Here is a 20,934-nt window from a genome sequence, read left to right on the forward strand (position 1 = left end):
AATATAATATATACATAATATATTCCCAACGTTTAACCCGCTAAAGGAAAATAGCACCCAACGTATAAATAGCCACTTTTTTTTGCCATTTTGCAACATATTAAAAAAGTAATAAAAAGTGATCAAAAGGCAGTGCAGCCTCAAAATGGCATTAAAAACACCATCTCATCATCTTGCAAAAATTGACACCACCCACAGCTCCATACACTGAAGTATAAAAAAGTTAGAAGACAGCAAAATGAAGAATTTTTTTTGTACAGGAGGTTTTAATTTCTGTAAATGTATGAACACATTATAAAACCTATATAAATTTTGTATCCCTGTGATCGTACCAACCCAAAGAATAGATGAGACATCTCATTTGGGGTGCTTAATGAAAGATGTAAAAACCAAGCTCACAAGAAATGGTGCAAATGCGTTTTTTTTCACCACTTTTCACTGCATTCCCGTTTCCCAGTACGGTGTATGGAATATTAAATACTGTCAGTATGAAGTGCACAAAACAAGCTCTCGCACAGCTCTTTACATGGAAAAATAAAAAAGTTTTTGAAGGTGAGGAGTGAAAAATGGAAATGTAAAAATGAAAAAAAGGGCAAGGTCGTTAAGGGGTTAATTTCACTTTACTACCTCTGTGCTGCTGCTTCCTTTTGATGCTATAATTGGAAACCTAAGCCTACATGCATATTTATAGTATAAGTCACATCAACTATTCATTGTAGAGAAATGCTGCAAATACATGTTTTATGATGATCTAACTATATAATTTACAAGTTAGTTGGCAAATCTGATAGTTCAGAAACCCTTTCCTGTATAGTCATCCGCTGTCACAGAGAATCATCACCTTTAGTCAATTTACAGTAAGTGCTGCTGCCAGCTGTCTGCCGGTGATTGTTTTACTGTAAAGCAAGATGTTATATGGAAGTCTCTGGTCAAGGGCAGTCAGTCTACCATGCCCTAAGGGATAAAACAAAACAGACAAATTGGAGAATTTACAAGAAACCATTGATCAAAATTACACTGCAGCGAGGAAAAAATTGTATACATTTTCAGATATTATGAGAAATAGAATTATTTGTTGCTGGTAAAGTGTATCAATTCAGAGAAGAGGTCACGGTAGGGGATGAGCCCATCCAATTATGTCATTGATTTCTATACTTTTTCAATGCAACTTATATACGGTATAATAACAGTATTATAGGAGCACAACAAAGTAAATGAAAAGGGAAAGGGATACTGACAATTTAAAGAACATGTGACACACTACTAATATACGGAAGAAGAATAGCTGCATAGATAACACTTTTACATCATTACATACACATGTAGTTAACAGCACAGGCATGGAGGAGGCAGAGGATGATCCAAACCGGATGTCTCCACAGGTGTGTAGGACACGTGCCAAGATGCCTTCAAGGCAAAAAGATTTGCAGCAAAGTTAACCCCATAAACAGACACCCCAGCCTAAACTAAAGTTTCATCCTGTGCTCCAATATGGTTTTCCATGTTCCAGCCTCTTACCTGTTTTGTTTTCTCGATGTCTTCATCTGTATACTGTAGATCACATTGGGATCTGGCAAAATATCCAAGTCAACAAGTCGGCTCATCACAAGGTCTACCGGTTCTGGTGTGAAGACACGGCAGTGGAAGTGGCTCGTATGTGTCGGGATGGTGAGATCACAGAGGTCCATGGAAGCACCATGCAATGAACATTACACAAGTCTAGCATGGTGGCCCAAAATAAGGTGAAGAAGCCTCAACTTCACTATTGTCATAAGAAGTGTTGTCTTTAGTCTGCAAAAAATATGAAAACACACAAGATTTACACAACAATTGCTGTTGCCAAAGAGTATAGCACCTATCCCCTGGAAGTGTCCGAGCACCTCGGCTTCCACCAATATCACTTAAACAGTTCAACACAGGGTAAAAAGACATAAGAGTTAAAACCTAACTTTTAATATAACGGCTGATAAAATTACACTTACTCAAACAGAAACAAAAATAGATTTATGGACCATCTTAAACCAATGGAGAACACTTCCCCACACATGTAGGATTTCCAACAAACCAGTACCTACTTGAACCTGGCAACAAGCTGAAATCAAATAACCATACAACATGAAAAGTTCTTACCGATTCACAGAGGCGGGGGGAGGGGGGTGTACGGGTCCGGGATGTCGGTCAGGAGAGTGTAGTGCGGGATCCACCAGGTCAGGAGCAGTTGGTGACACTGCACCTAGTAGTCCCTACCCATACCTTCCCTGACCACAAGATATATAGCACTCTACCCTAGCTGCGGCACTTTAACATAGGACCACTGTCCACGTGCACCGCGGCACTGTTCAGTGGGGAGATTATCAATCACCATCTGGGTCCCTTGGACAATGCATTTGGATTCCCCTGATGACAGGTCCTGATTTTTTCAGGACCTAGAAACGCGTTGGGAACTACTTAGGGCCTACTAGGGTGATCTTAGAATTAGGGTCACCTTGGGACCGCCCTTGTCAGGGCGGGAGCTATATATCTTGGGGTCAGGGAAAGGTATGGGTAGGGACTACTAGGTGCAGTGTCGTCAACTGTTCATGACCTGGTGGATCCCGCACTACACTCTCCTGACCGACATCCCGCACATCCCCCCCCCCCCCTGTGAACCGGTAAGAACTTTCCATGTAGTGTGGTTATTTGAGTTCAGCTTGTTGCCAGGTTCAAGTAGGTACTGGTTTGTTGAAAATCCTACATGTGTGGGGAAGTGTTATCCATTGGTTTAAGATGGTCCATAAATCTATTTTTGTTTGTGTTTGAGTAAGTGTAATTTTATCAGCCGTTATATTAAAAGTTAGGTTTTAACTCTTATGTCTTTTCACCCTGTGAAAAAATATGAAAAGTGGACATAAGAAGATTGGAAAAGGGTGATGTGGAGAGATGAGACAAAATTCGATAGACTGAGGTCTGCTGGGTGCAAAAGGGTCTGGAAGAACCTAGCTACTTGATCAGGATTGAAGGTGATCTTAAAGCCAAGCTATATGTATGAGAAGGATTTAATGTTCCACCTGAAGCATATTTAATGTGACCTGAAGCATATACCAATATTAGAAAATAGAATAGAGTAAATACAACACACACATATATATATTTTACTTTATTCAATTTACAATATTAATATATGCTTCAGGTATGCTTTTATATGTAACTAAAAGGGGTTTTCCACCAAGCAAGTTAGGCCCTATCCACGCGTGGCCGTCTGTTCCAGGGAGGTACCTGGGACCCTGACTGACCACCCGTTCTCGTGATCTTCGGAGGTATCATCACTGAGACCCCTACTGATCAGCGAGTTAGGCCCTATCCTCTGGATGGGCCTAACTTTCTTGTTGGGAAAACCTGTTTAAATGCATAACGAAATTATAAGAATATACACTCAATTAGCTTCTCAATTTTCCAATGCATTTAGAGTACAGGCAGTCCCCTACTTAAGAACACCTGACTTACAGACAACCCCAAGTTACAAATGGCCCTCTGTATGTTGGTAATTTACTGTACTTTAGCTCTAGGCTCACAGGTGTCTGCAATTAAGCTTTATTGTTAATCCTGGTTCCTATGAAAATAGAACATGACTTACATGCAAATTCAACTTAAGAACAAACCTAAAGAACCTATCTTGTACATAACCTGGGGATTGCCTGTATATTCCAAATGTATACCTCTCTACTTACTTTACAATATATAAACCAGTACACTCAAAACTTCCCTGTTTAGATCATATCCCACTTTGATGGGTATATTCAGATTATTAATACCATTGTATCATATAATAGTTAAAATGCTAAAATTGTCTATGCCATAACATCTTTATTACAAAATGTTATACTCATATTTCTGCAAGGGCCCTTTCTGAAAGACATAAAAAGTAGAATAAAAAAACCTGAAACTGTACTCAAATGTACTCAAATGTAATCTTATACTTCATTGAAAAATAGTAAAAACTAAAAAAAAAGTTCATAGTCATCCAAATGAATATTTTCAGGAATCTGTCACCACAATTTGTCTCTGTATTTCACTGCAATTTGTATTATTTGTAGCTGGATATGCCAATAATACAGATGGTCTCATAGATGAAAATTAATAGCACTTGTAATGTTGCTTCTTCATAACACCTTTTGATGCATCACACAGGTTACTCACAACTGTTAGACTCTGAATAAGGCTAAATTCATACTGCGCATGGAGGGCGTATATACGGCCAACATACACTCACCGGCCACTTTATTAGGTACACCATGCTAGTAATGGGTTGGACCCCCTTTAGCCTTCAGAACTGCTTCAATTCTTCGTGGCATAGATTCCACAAGGTGCTGGTAGCATTACTCAGAGATTTTGGTCCATATTGACATGATGGCATCACACAGTTGCCGCAGATTTGTCGGCTGCACATCCATGATGCGAATCTCCCGTTCCACCACATCCCAAAGATGCTCTATTGGATTGAGATCTGGTGATTGTGGAGGCCATTTGAGTACAGTGAACTCATTGTCATGTTCAAGAAACCAGTCTGAGATGATTCCAGCTTTATGACATGGCGCGTTATCCTGCTGAAAGTAGCCATCAGATGTTGGGTATATTGTGGTCATAAAGGGATGGACATGGTCAGCAACAATACTCAGGTAGGCTGTGGCGTTGCAACGATGCTCAATTGGTACCAAGGGGCCCAAAGAGTGCCAAGAAAATATTCCCCACACCATGACACCACCACCACCAGCCTGAACCGTTGATACAAGGCAGGATGGATCCATGCTTTCATGTTGTTGACGCCAAATTCTGACCCTACCATCCGAATGTCGCAGCAGAAATCGAGACTCCTCAGACCAGGCAACGTTTTTTCCAATCTTCTACTGTCCAATTTCGATGAGCTTGTGCAAATTGTAGCCTCAGTTTCCTGTTCTTAGCTGAAAGGAGTGGCACCCGGTGTGGTCTTCTGCTGCTGTAGCCCATCTGCCTCAAAGTTTGACATACTGTGCGTTCAGAGATGCTCTTCTGCCTACCTTGGTTGTAAGGGGTGGCGATTTGAGTCACTGTTGCCTTTCTATAAGCTTGAACCAGTCTGCCCATTCTCCTCTGACCTCTGGCTTCAACAAGGCATTTCCACCCACAGAACTGCCGCTCACTGGATGTTTTTTCTTTTTCGGACCATTCTCTGTAAATTCTAGAGATGGTTGTGCGTGAAAATCCCAGTAGATCAGCAGTTTCTGAAATACTCAGACCAGCCCTTCTGGCACCAACAACCATGCCACGTTCAAAGGCACTCAAATCACCTTTCTTCCCCATACTGATGCTCGGTTTGAACTGCAGGAGATTGTCTTGACCATGTCTACATGCCTAAATGCACTGAGTTGCCGCCATGTGATTGGTTGATTAGAAATTAAGTGTTAACAAGCAGTTGGACAGGTGTACCTAATAAAGTGGCCAGTGAGTGTATATATGGCCGATATACATCCCCCATAGACGGCAATGGGTGCACAGCGCCCTACGGGAGCAGTATAGTGCAGCACACATGCGGCACTGTACCACTCCATAACCTGTAAAAAGATAGGACATGTGAGCAGTGCTCACCTCCTCCTCTTCTCCCTGCATGCTGCAATGTGCCCGCTGTGCTACGGTACGGCGGGCAATGGCTGTGTGAATCCAACCTAACACAGTTGTCTTCCTCATCATCTGATAGTAGCTGATTTGCAATTGATCCTCTCATCACTTGATCAGTCATCATTTGTAAAACAAACCTCCTCATAGAACGTAGGTACAGCAGACCTCTGGTTGTCATCGGACATTTTACCTTCTTGGTTATTAACCAGTGACTGAAACTGCGGATCCTCACATCCCACAGATTCTGGGGTACGAAAGCATTTAGTGGTACATGTATCAGTAGGCCACAACACATGGTCAGCCTTATCAAAGACCTCATCTGTATTGGCAAGCTTATCCACAATATTGGCACTTACAGCCATTTGATTAGGGCTCAGTTCGCACTCATGCAATTCAGAGTCATCAGTGCTCACTTTACTCTGAGCTGGAGGGGAACCATGGTCAATATCATTTACATTAGCGTCACAAGAAAACATTAGGGCAGCATGGCAATCTTTGTTACCATTAGTTACAGCAAACTTATCAGTGTTGCTATATTTGGCATTACAACCCACAACCTCTAGGGCACACTTGAGCCAATCCCCTCATTACATTTGGCTGCACTTCTACCTGCCTGTTCACACTCCAAATTTACCTGAATGTGTGGGATGATACAATCATAAGGCAGGAAATCCACAAAACATGACATTGCAGCAGTGTCAATTTCAGTACAATCTATTGCATGTGATTCATTGTTATCACACAGTCCATTAGACCCTACAAGTACCAGCTGTACCGTCTCATTCTGTGGGTTCAACCTGTTTTGGTCGCAGTTCAGACTGTCAGACAGTGAGACTCCGTCCATCATCACCTCAGGGAGTTTAGTCTGTGACTTGTGCACTGTCTCTTTTAGACTTTTGTACAGAACACTTTGCAGGAGGCAGTTTTGGCACCATTTTGGATACTCTACCACAACTGCAAGAAATAAGGAAAAAATACCAAAAAAAATAGATGAAAAAAGGGAAATCCATGCAAATAATAATCTTATAAAATAGAGAAACTTTATTGATAACAAATTAATTCTTTAAAATGTACAAAAAAGTTCCAGGAGAGACAATGCATGAACAACCCAGGTAAGGGTACACAGCTGTATATAGAGTAGTGCATAGGGAGTGCAGCGGGTTGAAATGCGTGTCGGGGGCTGAACACCAAGTACTGTGGTCCACGGGATCTCCCTTTCACAGATTTTTATCCTTGTTTGGGTCTGATACTTTTTTCAAATAACTGCATGTTTATTTGTAGTATTCATTTGCTTAACTTCTGTGTCTGGGTATGAGTTTTTGTTATGTGGTGCAGTACACAGTACTGCCATTAGGAGCTGCGCTCCCTTTGCACTACTCTATATACAGCTGTGTACCCTTACCTGGGTTGTTCATGCATTGTCTCTCCTGGAACTTTTTAGTACATTTTAAAGAATTAATTTGTTATCAATAAAGTTTCTCTACTTTATAAGATTATTATTGGCATGGATTTCCCTTTTTTCGTCTATTTTTTTTGGTATTTATTCAATAATTGTGAGGGCCACCTCTGACCACTCTGGCATAGTGGAGTTACCTTTATGATTAGGTCTTAAGTGACCTCTGTTATTGTTAGTACCGTTAATTGTTGTTGTGTTGTTCTGTTATTTTAAGAAATAAGGAAAGTCTTTACCAAGTATGAACTCGACCTCCAAAGTTCAAACTCATCGGTCACAGTCCCAAAGCCAGTTTTAAACTCAATCAGTACAGTCTTACCTGTCCCTGGTTCACTGCTCAGAAACATCAAGATGTCGGGATGTACTCCATCATCCAGACACACAATAGTGCATTTTTAGGCATCTGCATACCTATTCCAGTTGGTTGCACAATAGTGCATTTTTAGGCATCTGCATACCTATTCCAGTTGGTTGTCCTTGGGAACGGCACACACCATGTTTTTCACTGGATTTGCAGACACATCACGGGTTCCTTGGACAATAGAGCGGCCTCCGCTTGGCTGGTCAGGCCTCATAGTGGCATCAGGCAGTGTAGGGCATGCAGGTGGAAGCACTCCTGGTGTTGTAGGACCTCCATGTTGGCTAGAAATCTGTATATCCAGGGACCTCTGTAGTTGCTCCTAAGCAGCCTCATGTTTCACTTCGACCTCTGCCAGGTCACTTTGGGAATAACCTTTCAGCATTTCAAGATCTTCCTTCCACATCATCTGCCACAAGCGTCTTTCAAATTCAGCCAAGCAAAATAGCAACAGTCTCTGTACGTCTCTCTCCTCAGAGACAAGCTCTCTATTTGGGCTTTTTGCAGCCCCATGGTGTTTCCAGCAGCATCCACCAGTCTCTGGATCCATGTCTCTCCCCTCAGACACCACAAGCTTTAGAGACAGCCTGTCAAATGGGGCTACTGCCCCTTTAAATCCTGCTGCCACACAGTTCTTCTGCTATATTTCGCCACAGCATACCTCCACTTATATGTAAGGGATCAGGTCCAAGATCATCATCTCCTGGGGTAGACGGGCACAATTCACCAGCACAAGTAATTTCACTGTCCACACTGACCTCAGCCAGTTTTATTCGGCAGTAAAACAAAATAAACAAACCAGCTAAATTAACCCCTTAAGGACGCAGCCATTTTGTAGCTTAAGGCTCAGCCCGATTTTTTGGATTCTGACCTGCGTCGCTTTATATGGTTATAACTTTTGAACACTGTTACGTATCAAAACGATTTTGAGATTGTTTTTTCCCCACATGTTGTACTTCATTTTAGTGGTAAATTTTGGCTGATAAGTTTTGCGTTTACTTACAAAAAAAAAGCAAATATGATAAATTTTTTGAAAAATTTGCCATTTTCGAAATTCAAAATCATTGCGTTTTCAGGCAGATAGATTTACCACCTAAATAAGTTGCTGAATAACATTTCCCATTTGTCTACTTTACATTTTCATAATTTCTGAAATGTCTGGATAATTTATTTTGATGTCACGCGGCTTACAAAAAGAATATCGCTTTTCCGGATTTTCAGAATTGACTATTTTGGGGATAAATACAGTTTTGAATGAAATTTTACATATTTAGCATCAAAACCCCCAATATAACCCACCCATTTTCAAATCTGCACCCCTCAAGCTATCAGAAACAGCTTTTACGAAGATTGTTAACCCCTTGAGATCTTCATAGTAATTGAATCAAAATGGAGGTGAAATTTAGAATGGTCAAATTGTTCCCTTATACGTTCATTTAGCACTAAAATTTACACATTTCCAAAATATAAAAAGAGAAAACCCACCATACAATTTGTTCTACAATTTCTCCTGAGTACAAAGACCCCCCACATGTGGACATTACTTGTGTTATGGGCGCACAGCGAGACTCAGAAGGGAAGGAGCACCCTGCAGCTGCCAGGATTTTAGTTTCCTCATTGGCCCCTTTTGAAGGCTATAAAATTTTCGCTTTTTCGTTATTTGGGCCATGTGATGCCATTTTTTTTGCGCGATGAGATGCTTTTTCCATTGTTACCATTTTGGGGTTAGTATCACCTATTGTTGAAAATTTAGGAACTTTTTTTGAGGGCAGGAGTAGAAAAGCATCAATTCTGTACTGGATTTTTTACTTCTTTTTTTTTTGGTGTTCACCGTATAGACTAATAATCATATTATCTTCATTCTATGGGTCGATACGATTACGGGGATACCAGACATGAATATATTTTCTTACGTTTTACTAAATTTGTCAAACAAAACCCTAATGTGGGGAAAAATCTATCATTTATGTATTGCCGTCTTCCAAGTGGCATAACATTGTTACTTTTTTGGCTACGGAGCTGGTTGATGGCTTATTTTTTGCGGGACATGTTGTACTTTGCATCAGTATCATGTCGGAGTACACATGGTTTTTTGATCACATTTTATAGCATTTTTTGTGGGATTGAATAGCTAAAAATCATAATTTTTGGAAGGTTTATAGCAGTTTTTTTTTACGGCGTTTATCGTGGGGGTTCAATAATGATTTACTTGTATTCTACGGGTTGTTACGGACGCGGTGATACTATATATGTGGGGTTTTTGTTATGATTTAGACTTTTTTGGGGTTATATGTCTCTTTATATGTTATGGGGCTTATGGGCATTTTTATTGATTTATTACTTTATTTTTTATTGAATAACATTTTTTTTTTTACTTTTTCACTTTTTCCACCATGGGAAATGACCAAGCAATCATCTGATTGCTTGTTCATGATAATACTCTGCAATAATCATGTATTGCAGAGTATTATCAGTGTCAGCCTATGCACTTGCATAGGCTGGCACTATGCCAGTAAGATGACGTCACAGACGCCATCTTACTGGCAGTGCCTGCAGGTAACTCTGGGGTCCAGATCGGACCCCAGAGTTACTATAGCAACGATCGGCGCCCCCCGAAAACGGTTCGGGGGGGCCGATCGTGGGGGAAAGACACCCCAGAGACATGTTAGATGCCGCGGTCGTGCTGACCGCGGCATTTAACGGGTTACACACCCGCGATCGGAGCCGACTCCGATCGCGGGTGTAACACTGGGGTGCCGGCTATTAGTTACAGCCGGCACCCCGTGTTTCCCCATGCCGGTTCGGCTCTGATCCAGAGCCGAGCCGGCATAAGCGCCGTGGCGGATATATCCGCCACTGAGCGCTAAGTCACTGCGCTCCGTGGCGGATATATCCGCCACGGAGCGTGAAGGGGTTAAAGCCTAAGCCTCTCCGGCACCAAATACACATTGAGGTTCCCTACCTCACAAGGGTGCCTGGCAGTAGGTGCCTGCCTACTGCCAGGCACACCAAAGACTAACAGTATCAGTTTTGACATGGCCTGTCTCTTCCCCAGGGTGGAGCCATTGTGAGAAGTCTGCACCAAGTACTTGTGGTCCAGCTGGTCTGGTATCCAGGTTTGCCATCTGCTCAGCTTTTCCAAAACACACCTTTCATGGCCAAAATGTGCTTTAGTTGCAGCTACCCTGCCACCCACTCCAACTTCACATACAGTCATGTCGATGTTAAACAGATGTTACTCACAAATGAGCCAACAATATGTTAATCCCAATCTTTTACTCCTCCATTGTTAATACTGACCTGCTTGTAGGGCTTACATCTCTCAAACAGTACTGCACATGTGCACAGGGATGACATCACTCGGTATTGGAATATTGGAAAATAAATAGTTAAATGAAAATGAAGTAGAGTCGCTGGATGGGACAGACAGTGCCCAGACCTTTTGGTAAGAGTGAAAGAACAAACTGCATTTGTATCCAAATGAGTCGACCACTATGCAACAACATAGGGAGTGCGTAAAAAAGATCACATTTTGGTTGAGATGTGCTCGAATCTGATTGAAAACATTCCCTGAAGCATTCAGGCAGTGTTGAAAGCTAAAGGTGGATTTACAAAATACAAACATTACCATAAAACATGTAATTTTAAGATTTTTAGGCATGAAAACTACCAAAAAATTATTCATAGCATAGAACCTACTATGTATGCTATTAATGTGAATGCTATTATTACAATGTTATAAATACCATTAACATTTCTGAGGTCAGAGAACCTGTTATGTTTTCACCTTGTCAAAGTTTTGTACCTGAGAAATAATTATGCAATTCTGAGGATTGAGGCTAGAACCAGTTTTTCCTGCCAATTAGGGACACTAAACCACCCACAGGTTAACGGTATCTATATGAGACCCCATGTGGTGGGTTTAGTGTCACAACTCGCCCTGACAGGTTCCCTTTAAAACTAGTGTGAACAAAGCCTAAACTTTATTGTCTTTATAATATCCCCCCCCCCAAAAAAAATAATAAGAGTTCAGATTTTAATTTCCTATTTTAATGCCATTGTTCTGTTCTTATGCTTATATTTAGATTAAAGGCACCAAATAAAAGCATGAAAACAGAACTTCTGAGTGCGCTCCTAGTGTTTAGGTCTAAATTTGTGCATAAAAAAAAAAAAAATAGGAACCTCATAAAAGTAACAAATATAAAAATAAAACTTGTGCTGCCTAAAAAAAGTGTTTATTTTCAATAAAATGTAGCAATGCATAATGTATAACGGCTGCTGCAGCGCAGGATGGTGCATTCATCACTTTGCTCTTCTTTCAGGAACTTTCCCAACGTGTTTTTTATGCTGGTATTCATTTTACAACAGGTTTACAATAAAAAATGTCCAAAATATCTGTATGACTGCAACATGGAACTTACAGACCTGAGTGAAGTTGGCCCCCCCACCTTGTTCAAATCAAACAAAATTGTTGTCAAACGTTTGTGCTACGTTTGTGCTGGTTTGTGCAGCAGAAATTTTCGTTTGTGCCACTATCGTTTTTAAGATTTTAATGAAAGTTTCCAGAGGTCATCAGAGGTCAACCAGCCCCCCCACATTGCCCAAATCAAACAAAACTGGTGCCGAACAATTCTGCTATGTTTGTGCTGGTTTGTGCTGCGCAAATTTTTGTTTGTGCCGCATTTGTTTTGAATATATGAACAAAAAATGAAAGTTCAAAAGTTCAAGCAGCCCCCCCACATTAACCGAATCAAACAAAACGGGTGTCAAACGTTAGTGCTACGTTTGTGCTGGTTTGTGCAGCAAAAATTTTCGTTTGTGCCGCTATCATTTTTAATATATTCATACTTTTTTGCAGAGGTCATCAGAGTTCATTTCTTCCAAAGTACAATGTGTTTGCCAGCTCCCCCTGGTGATCAAACCAGGGAAGTGTCACTAGGTTTGTTTTTTACCAGTTCATCCTAAACACTTCAAACACCTGAACATACCTTAAAAATTATAGCGGCACAAACAAAAATTTTTGCTGCACAAACCAGCACAAACGTAGCACTAACATTTGACACCAGTTTTGTTTGATTCGGTTAATGTGGGGGGGCTGCTTGAACTTTTGAACTTTAAATTTTTGTTCATATATTCAAAACAAAAGCGGCACAAACAAAAATTTGCGCAGCACAAACCAGCACAAACGTAGCAGAATTGTTCGGCACCAGTTTTGTTTGATTTGGGCAATGTGGGGGGGCTGGTTGACCTCTGATGACCTCTGTAAACTTTCATTAAAATCTCGAAAACGATGGCGGCACAAACAAAAATTTCTGCTGCACAAACCAGCACAAACGTAGCACAAACGTTTGACACCTATTTTGTTTGATTTGAACAAGGTGGGGGGGCCAACTTCACTCAGGTAACTTACAGGTATCCTATTACAATGCAACCATAAACAACTTTACATGCCATTCACCTTACCTGGGAGCAGAAATTATGCAATTCAGAGATTTAGACAAAAACCAGCATTTCCTGCCAGACACAAAAACTTCACATTTCTATAAATATCTTTTCCTCTTAAATAGGACAGCCTGAAGATCTTTTTTGTGATGAGAACAAGTACCTTATATACTCGAGTATAAGCCTAGTTTTTCAGCACAAAAATATGTGCTGAAAACTCAAACTCGGCTTATACTCGAGTAAACAAAATATAGGTTTTACCAGATTTTTGTGGTAAAATTAGGGGCCTCGGTTTATACTTGGGTCGGCTTATACTCGAGTATATACGGTAATCTCATGGATTGTAAGTCCTTGCATGCAGGGCTCCCATTACTATAGTTTCATAATTAGAGATGAGCGAACATGCTCGTCCGAGCTTGATGCTCGGTCGAGCATTAGCGTACTCGAAACTGCTCGTTGCTCGGACGAATACTTCGCCCGCTCGAGAAAATGGCAGCTCCCGCCGTTTTGCTTTTTGGCGGCCAGAAACAGAGCCAATCACAAGCCAGGAGACTCTGCACTCCACCCAGCATGACGTGGTACCCTTACACGTCGATAGCAGTGGTTGGCTGGCCAGATCAGGTGACCCTGAGATAGACTAGCCGCTGCCCGCGCTGCTCGGATCATTCTGTGTCTGGATGCCGCTAGGGAGAGAGCTGCTGCTGGTCAGGGAAAGCGTTAGGGTGTTCTATTAGCTTACTGTTAGGCAGGAGTGATTCTCCAAGAACCCAACAGCCCTTCTTAGGGCTACAATAACGTTCTACTTTTTTTTTTTTTATTTGCAGCTAGTACCATATTGTGAGGAATTTGCAGGGGGACTTGCTACCGTTGTGTTTAGCTCTTAGTGACACACATATCCACCTCAAACACCAAAGTGGGAAAATTTATTAGGGGTTTGATTTCAATTAGGCACAGTCTGCCATTTACTTTTTATTTTACGTTTATTTTTTTAATAACTCAGTGTCATCTCATCTGGCATAGTAGTGTGTTTTCATACTTGGCTAGAAAATAGCCATAGGAGAATCCAAACAGCTTACTTACGCCTACAGTAGCGTTATATATATTTGATTTCTGGTTGATCTGCTGGTGGCTGTACTTGCTGCAGTGCATCTACTAGCAAATTGTGAGCAATTTGTAGTGAGACTTGCGACCGCTGTGTTTTGCGCTTAGTGACGCACATATCCATTGCAAAGACCGAAGTGGGAAAATTTAGTAGGGGTTGGATTTCAATTAGGCACAGTCTGCCATTTTTCCTTTTTTATTTTACGTTTATTTTGTTTCATAACTCTGCGTCATCTCATCTGGCATAGTAGTGTGCTTTCATACTTGGCTAGAAAATAGCCATAGGAGAATCTAAACGGCTTACTTACGCCTACAGTAGCGTTATATATATTTGATTTCTGGTTGATCTGCTGGTGGCTGTACTTGCTGCAGTGCATCTACTAGCAAATTGTGAGCAATTTGTAGTGAGACTTGCGACCGCTGTGTTTTGCGCTTAGTGACGCACATATCCATTGCAAAGACCGAAGTGGGAAAATTTAGTAGGGGTTGGATTTCAATTAGGCACAGTCTGCCATTTTTCCTTTTTTATTTTACGTTTATTTTGTTTCATAACTCTGCGTCATCTCATCTGGCATAGTAGTGTGCTTTCATACTTGGCTAGAAAATAGCCATAGGAGAATCTAAACGGCTTATTTACGCCTACAGTAGCGTTATATATATTTGATTTCTGGTTGATCTGCTGGTGGCTGTACTTGCTGCAGTGCATCTACTAGCAAATTGTGAGCAATTTGTAGTGAGACTTGCGACCGCTGTGTTTTGCGCTTAGTGACGCACATATCCATTGCAAAGACCGAAGTGGGAAAATTTAGTAGGGGTTGGATTTCAATTAGGCACAGTCTGCCATTTTTCCTTTTTTATTTTACGTTTATTTTGTTTCATAACTCTGCGTCATCTCATCTGGCATAGTAGTGTGCTTTCATACTTGGCTAGAAAATAGCCATAGGAGAATCTAAACGGCTTACTTACGCCTACAGTAGCGTTATATATATTTGATTTCTGGTTGATCTGCTGGTGGCTGTACTTGCTGCAGTGCATCTACTAGCAAATTGTGAGCAATTTGTAGTGAGACTTGCGACCGCTGTGTTTTGCGCTTAGTGACGCACATATCCATTGCAAAGACCGAAGTGGGAAAATTTAGTAGGGGTTGGATTTCAATTAGGCACAGTCTGCCATTTTTCCTTTTTTATTTTACGTTTATTTTGTTTCATAACTCTGCGTCATCTCATCTGGCATAGTAGTGTGCTTTCATACTTGGCTAGAAAATAGCCATAGGAGAATCCAAACAGCTTACTTACGCCTACAGTAGCGTTATATATATTTGATTTCTGGTTGATCTGCTGGTGGCTGTACTTGCTGCAGTGCATCTACTAGCAAATTGTGAGCAATTTGTAGTGAGACTTGCGACCGCTGTGTTTTGCGCTTAGTGACGCACATATCCATTGCAAAGACCGAAGTGGGAAAATTTAGTAGGGGTTGGATTTCAATTAGGCACAGTCTGCCATTTTTCCTTTTTTATTTTACGTTTATTTTGTTTCATAACTCTGCGTCATCTCATCTGGCATAGTAGTGTGCTTTCATACTTGGCTAGAAAATAGCCATAGGAGAATCCAAACAGCTTACTTACGCCTACAGTAGCGTTATATATATTTGATTTCTGGTTGATCTGCTGGTGGCTGTACTTGCTGCAGTGCATCTACTAGCAAATTGTGAGCAATTTGTAGTGAGACTTGCGACCGCTGTGTTTTGCGCTTAGTGACGCACATATCCATTGCAAAGACCGAAGTGGGAAAATTTAGTAGGGGTTGGATTTCAATTAGGCACAGTCTGCCATTTTTCCTTTTTTATTTTACGTTTATTTTGTTTCATAACTCTGCGTCATCTCATCTGGCATAGTAGTGTGCTTTCATACTTGGCTAGAAAATAGCCATAGGAGAATCTAAACGGCTTACTTACGCCTACAGTAGCGTTATATATATTTGATTTCTGGTTGATCTGCTGGTGGCTGTACTTGCTGCAGTGCATCTACTAGCAAATTGTGAGCAATTTGTAGTGAGACTTGCGACCGCTGTGTTTTGCGCTTAGTGACGCACATATCCATTGCAAAGACCGAAGTGGGAATATTTAGTTGGGGTTGGATTTCAATTAGGCACAGTCTGCCATTTTTCCTTTTTTATTTTACGTTTATTTTGTTTCATAACTCTGCGTCATCTCATCTGGCATAGTAGTGTGCTTTCATACTTGGCTAGAAAATAGCCATAGGAGAATCTAAACGGCTTATTTACGCCTACAGTAGCGTTATATATATTTGATTTCTGGTTGATCTGCTGGTGGCTGTACTTGCTGCAGTGCATCTACTAGCAAATTGTGAGCAATTTGTAGTGAGACTTGCGACCGCTGTGTTTTGCGCTTAGTGACGCACATATCCATTGCAAAGACCGAAGTGGGAAAATTTAGTAGGGGTTGGATTTCAATTAGGCACAGTCTGCCATTTTTCCTTTTTTATTTTACGTTTATTTTGTTTCATAACTCTGCGTCATCTCATCTGGCATAGTAGTGTGCTTTCATACTTGGCTAGAAAATAGCCATAGCAATAGGATAGCATCGTTTGGTTTTAAAAACTCAAAAACACAAAAAAAAACAAAAAACACAAAAAAAAGTTAAAAAAAAATTAAAGTTATAACTCTCATTTTAAAAATGTTTAACCCGAGGGCTAGGGGTAGAGGACGAGGGCGGGGACGTGGGCGTCCAACTACTGCAGGGGTCAGAGGCCGTGGTCCTGGCCGGGGTGAGACACCACCTGCTTATGAGGGAGCAGGGGAACGCCGCAGAGCTACACTCCCTAGGTTCATGTCTGAAGTTACTGGGACTCGTGGTAGAGCACTGTTGAGGCCAGAACAGTGCGAACAGGTGATGTCGTGGATTGCCGACAATGCTTCGAGCAATTTGTCCACCAGTCAGTCTTCCACGCAGTCCACCCATGTCACCGAAATCGCCACTCCTCCAGCTCCTGCACCTCAGCCTCCTCCCCCCCAGTCTGCCCCCTCCCAGGAAAATTTGGCATTTGAACCGGCATACTCTGAGGAACTGTTTTCTGGACCCTTCCCACAGTCACAAACCACTTGTCCGGTTGCTGCTGAGCAATTTTCCGATGCCCAGGTTTTCCACCAGTCACAGTCTGTGGGTGATGATGACCTTCTTGACGTAGTGGAAGTGTGTAAAGAGGTGTCCGACGATGAGGAGACACGGTTGTCAGACAGTGGGGAAGTTGTTGTCAGGGCAGGAAGTCCGAGGGGGGAGCAGACTGAGGGATCGGAGGATGATGAGGTGACAGACCCAAGCTGGGTTGATAGGCCGGGTGAACACAGTGCTTCTGAGACGGAGGAGAGTCCTCGACCAGAACAGGTTGGAAGAGGCAGTGGTGGGGCCAGACGGAGAGGCAGGGCCAGAGCAGGTGCATCAGCGCCAAATGTGTCAACTAGTGAAGCTCCCGTGGCGAGGGCTCTTGCGGCGAGGGCTAGATTTTCAGAAGTCTGGAGGTTCTTTAAGGAAACACCGGATGACCGACGGACTGTGGTGTGCAACATTTGCCAAACCAGGATCAGCAGGGGTTCCACCACTACTAGCTTAACTACCACCAGTATGCGCAGGCATATGAATGCTAAACACCCCACTCAGTGGCAACAAGCCCGTTCACCTCCGGCCGTGCACACCACTGCTCCTTCCCCTGTGTCAGCTGATAGTCAGCCCCCTGCCCAGGACCCTGCCACAAAAACCCCATCGTCGCCTCCACGATCCTCCACAGCATCCACCAGCGTTCAGCTCTCCATACCCCAGACGCTGGAGCGGAAACGCAAATATAGTGCAATCCACCCACACGCCCAAGCCCTTAATGTCCACATCTCCAGATTGCTTAGCCTGGAGATGCTGCCCTATAGGCTAGTAGAGACCGAGGCCTTTCGCAACCTCATGGCGGCGGCCGCCCCTCGGTATTCGGTCCCCAGCTGCCACTACATTTCCCGGTGTGCCGTCCCAGCCCTGCACCAGCACGTGTCAGACAACATCACCCGTGCCCTGACCAACGCCGTTTCTGACAAGGTCCACCTGACCACGGACACGTGGACGAGTGCTGCCGGGCAGGGCCACTATATATCGCTGACGGCACATTGGGTTAACTTGGTGGAGGCTGGGACCGAGTCTGACCCTGGGGCTGGTCATATACTGCCGACGCCGAGGATTGCGGGGCCTACCTCGGTCCAGGTGTTTCAGGCCTACTATGCCTCCTCCTCCTCCCACCCCTCCTCCACCTCCTCCTCCGAACTACCATCCGTGGGCACGGCGCCATCAGTCGGTAGCTCTAGGCACAGCAGCAGTGCCGTCGCTAAGCGACAGCAGGCGGTGCTCAAACTGCTGAGCCTAGGCGATAAAAGGCACACCGCCCAAGAACTATTACAGGGCATCACGGCGCAGACTGATCTGTGGCTGGCACCGCTGAACCTGAAGCCAGGCATGGTTGTGTGTGACAACGGACGTAACCTGGTGGCGGCTCTGCAACTCGGCAGACTGACACATGTGCCATGCCTGGCCCATGTGTTAAATCTGATAGTTCAGCGTTTCCTCAAGACATACCCCAATCTGTCAGATTTGCTCACGAAGGTGCGCCGCATCTGTGCGCATTTCAGGAAGTCCAGCACAGATGCTGCCACTCTCAGGGCAGCGCAGCGCCGCCTCCAACTGCCCGCTCACCGACTGTTGTGCGACGTGCCCACGAGGTGGAATTCAACACTGACCATGTTATCCAGAGTTTACCAGCAGCGCCGAGCCATTGTAGACTGCCAGATGTCAACTTCCACCAGAACTGGTAGTCAGGTCAGTCAGCTTCCTCAAGTCTACAATGAGGAGTGGACGTGGATGTCTGATATCTGTCAGGTGCTGAGTAACTTTGAGGAGTCAACACAGATGGTCAGTGGCGATGCCGCCATCATCAGCCTCACCATCCCGCTGCTTGGCCTGTTGAAAAACTCTCTGATCAGCATGAAGTCGGAAGCTTTGCACTCGTCACAAGAGACGGGGGAAGAAGATTCCCTTGTTGATAGCCAAAGCACCCTTAGGTCTGTTTCTCAGCGCATATCGGAGGAGGTGGAGGAGGATGAGGAGGAAGAGGAGGAGAATGTTGGCGAGACACAAGAGAGGACCATTGTTGAGTCCTTCACTGTTCAGCGTGTATGGGCAGAAGAAGAGGAGTTGGAGGAGGAGGAAATGGACAGTCAGGCCAGTGAGGGGAGTGAATTCTTACGCGTTGGTACTCAGGCGCATGCTGCCTATCCCGTGACCCTCGCGTTCAAAGAATTTATTCCAGCACCGATTACTGGGTGTTCACTCTCCTGGACCCACGGTACAAGCAAAATCTTTCCACTCTCATCCCTGCAGAGAAAAGGAGTGTGAGAATGCATGAATACCAGCAGGCCCTGGTGCACAAGCTGAAACAGTATTTCCCTTCTGACAGCGCTAGCGGCAGAGTGCGTAGTTCTGCGGGACAAGTAGCGAGGGAGAGTAGGCGAGCAGGCAGCTTGTCCAGCACTGGCAAGGGTACGCTTTACAAGGCTTTTGCCAGCTTTATGTCACCCCAGCAAGACACTGTCACCTGTCCCCAGTCTCGGCAGAGTAGGGCTGATCTTTACAGAAAGATGGTGAGGGAGTACGTAGCTGACCATACCATCGTCCTAAATGATCACACAGCTCCCTACAACTACTGGGTTTCAAAGCTGGACATGTGGCACGAACTGGCGCTGTACGCCTTGGAGGTTCTTGCCTGCCCTGCCGCTAGCGTCTTGTCCGAGCGGGTTTTCAGTGCAGCTGGTGGCATCATCACCGATAAGCGTACACGCCTGTCGACTGACAGCGCTGACAGGCTGACGCTTATTAAGATGAATAAAGCCTGGATTTCTCATAATATCCAATCTCCACCAGGTGAAGGAAGCTCAACCTGAATAATTGATCCACTCCTCCTCCTCCTCATTTTCCTCCTTCTCCTCCTCTTTGTACAGTAAAGCAGAGGAAACTGGCTATTTTTTGACAGGGCCCACTGGCTCTAGCTATAGTACTTTATGCATTTAATTTTTCTGGAGGGCCACCGACCCGGTCCTCTGTTTTAAACAATTTTTGGGAGTGCCACATACAGGCACTCAATCTATTCAATTTTTCTGGAGGGCCACCGACCCGTTCCTCTGTTTTAAACAATTTTTGGGAGTGCCACATACAGGCACTCAATCTATTCAATTTTTCTGGAGGGCCACCTACCTGCTCCTCTGGTTTGAAAACTTTTTGGGACTGCCACATACAGGCACTCAATCTATTCAATTTTTCTGGAGGGCCACCAACCTGCTCCTCTGGTTTGAAAACTTTTTGGGACTGCCACATACAGGCACTCAATCGATTCAATTTTTCTGGAGGGCCACCTACCTGCTCCTCTGGTTTGAAAACTTTTTGGGACTGCCACATACAGGCACTCAATCTATTCTATTTTTCTGGAGGGCCACCTACCTGCTCCTCTGGTTTGAAAACTTTTTGGGACTGCCACATACAGGCACTCAATCTATTCTATTTTTCTGGAGGGCCACCTACCTGCTCCTCTGGTTTGAAAACTTTTTGGGACTGCCACATACAGGCACTCAATCTATTCAATTTTTCTGGAGGGCCACCTACCTGCTCCTCTGGTTTGAAAAATTTTTGGGACTGCCACATACAGGCACTATCCAAATTAAATTGTCTCCATAGCAGCCTCCACACGTTGTCTCCATTGCTACCTCCAAAAGTCGTCCATATAGCTGCCTCCATACATCGTCCCTTTATCAAACGAGGTGTGTCAGGCAGAAATTTGGGTTGTTTTCATGGATTCCACATCAAAGTTGTTAACTTTGTCGCCACCCAGCTGTGTTATCCACAAAATATA

The 20,934-nt window shown here is 43.4% G+C and overlaps 1 long non-coding RNA gene across 1 annotated transcript in view; it reads right to left on the reverse strand.

Annotated features, from left to right (window-relative positions):
• LOC140074680 (uncharacterized) overlaps positions 1-20,934 on the reverse strand; it is a 58,711-nt gene that overhangs the window by 11,988 nt on the left and 25,789 nt on the right. The window contains exon 2 of the long non-coding RNA XR_011849243.1: positions 1,519-1,791. This is a non-coding gene — a long non-coding RNA (uncharacterized lncRNA). The remainder of the gene's footprint in view (positions 1-1,518; positions 1,792-20,934) is intronic.

Source organism: Engystomops pustulosus, chromosome 8 (genome assembly GCF_040894005.1).
Source record: "Engystomops pustulosus chromosome 8, aEngPut4.maternal, whole genome shotgun sequence".
NCBI lineage: Eukaryota > Metazoa > Chordata > Amphibia > Anura > Leptodactylidae > Engystomops > Engystomops pustulosus.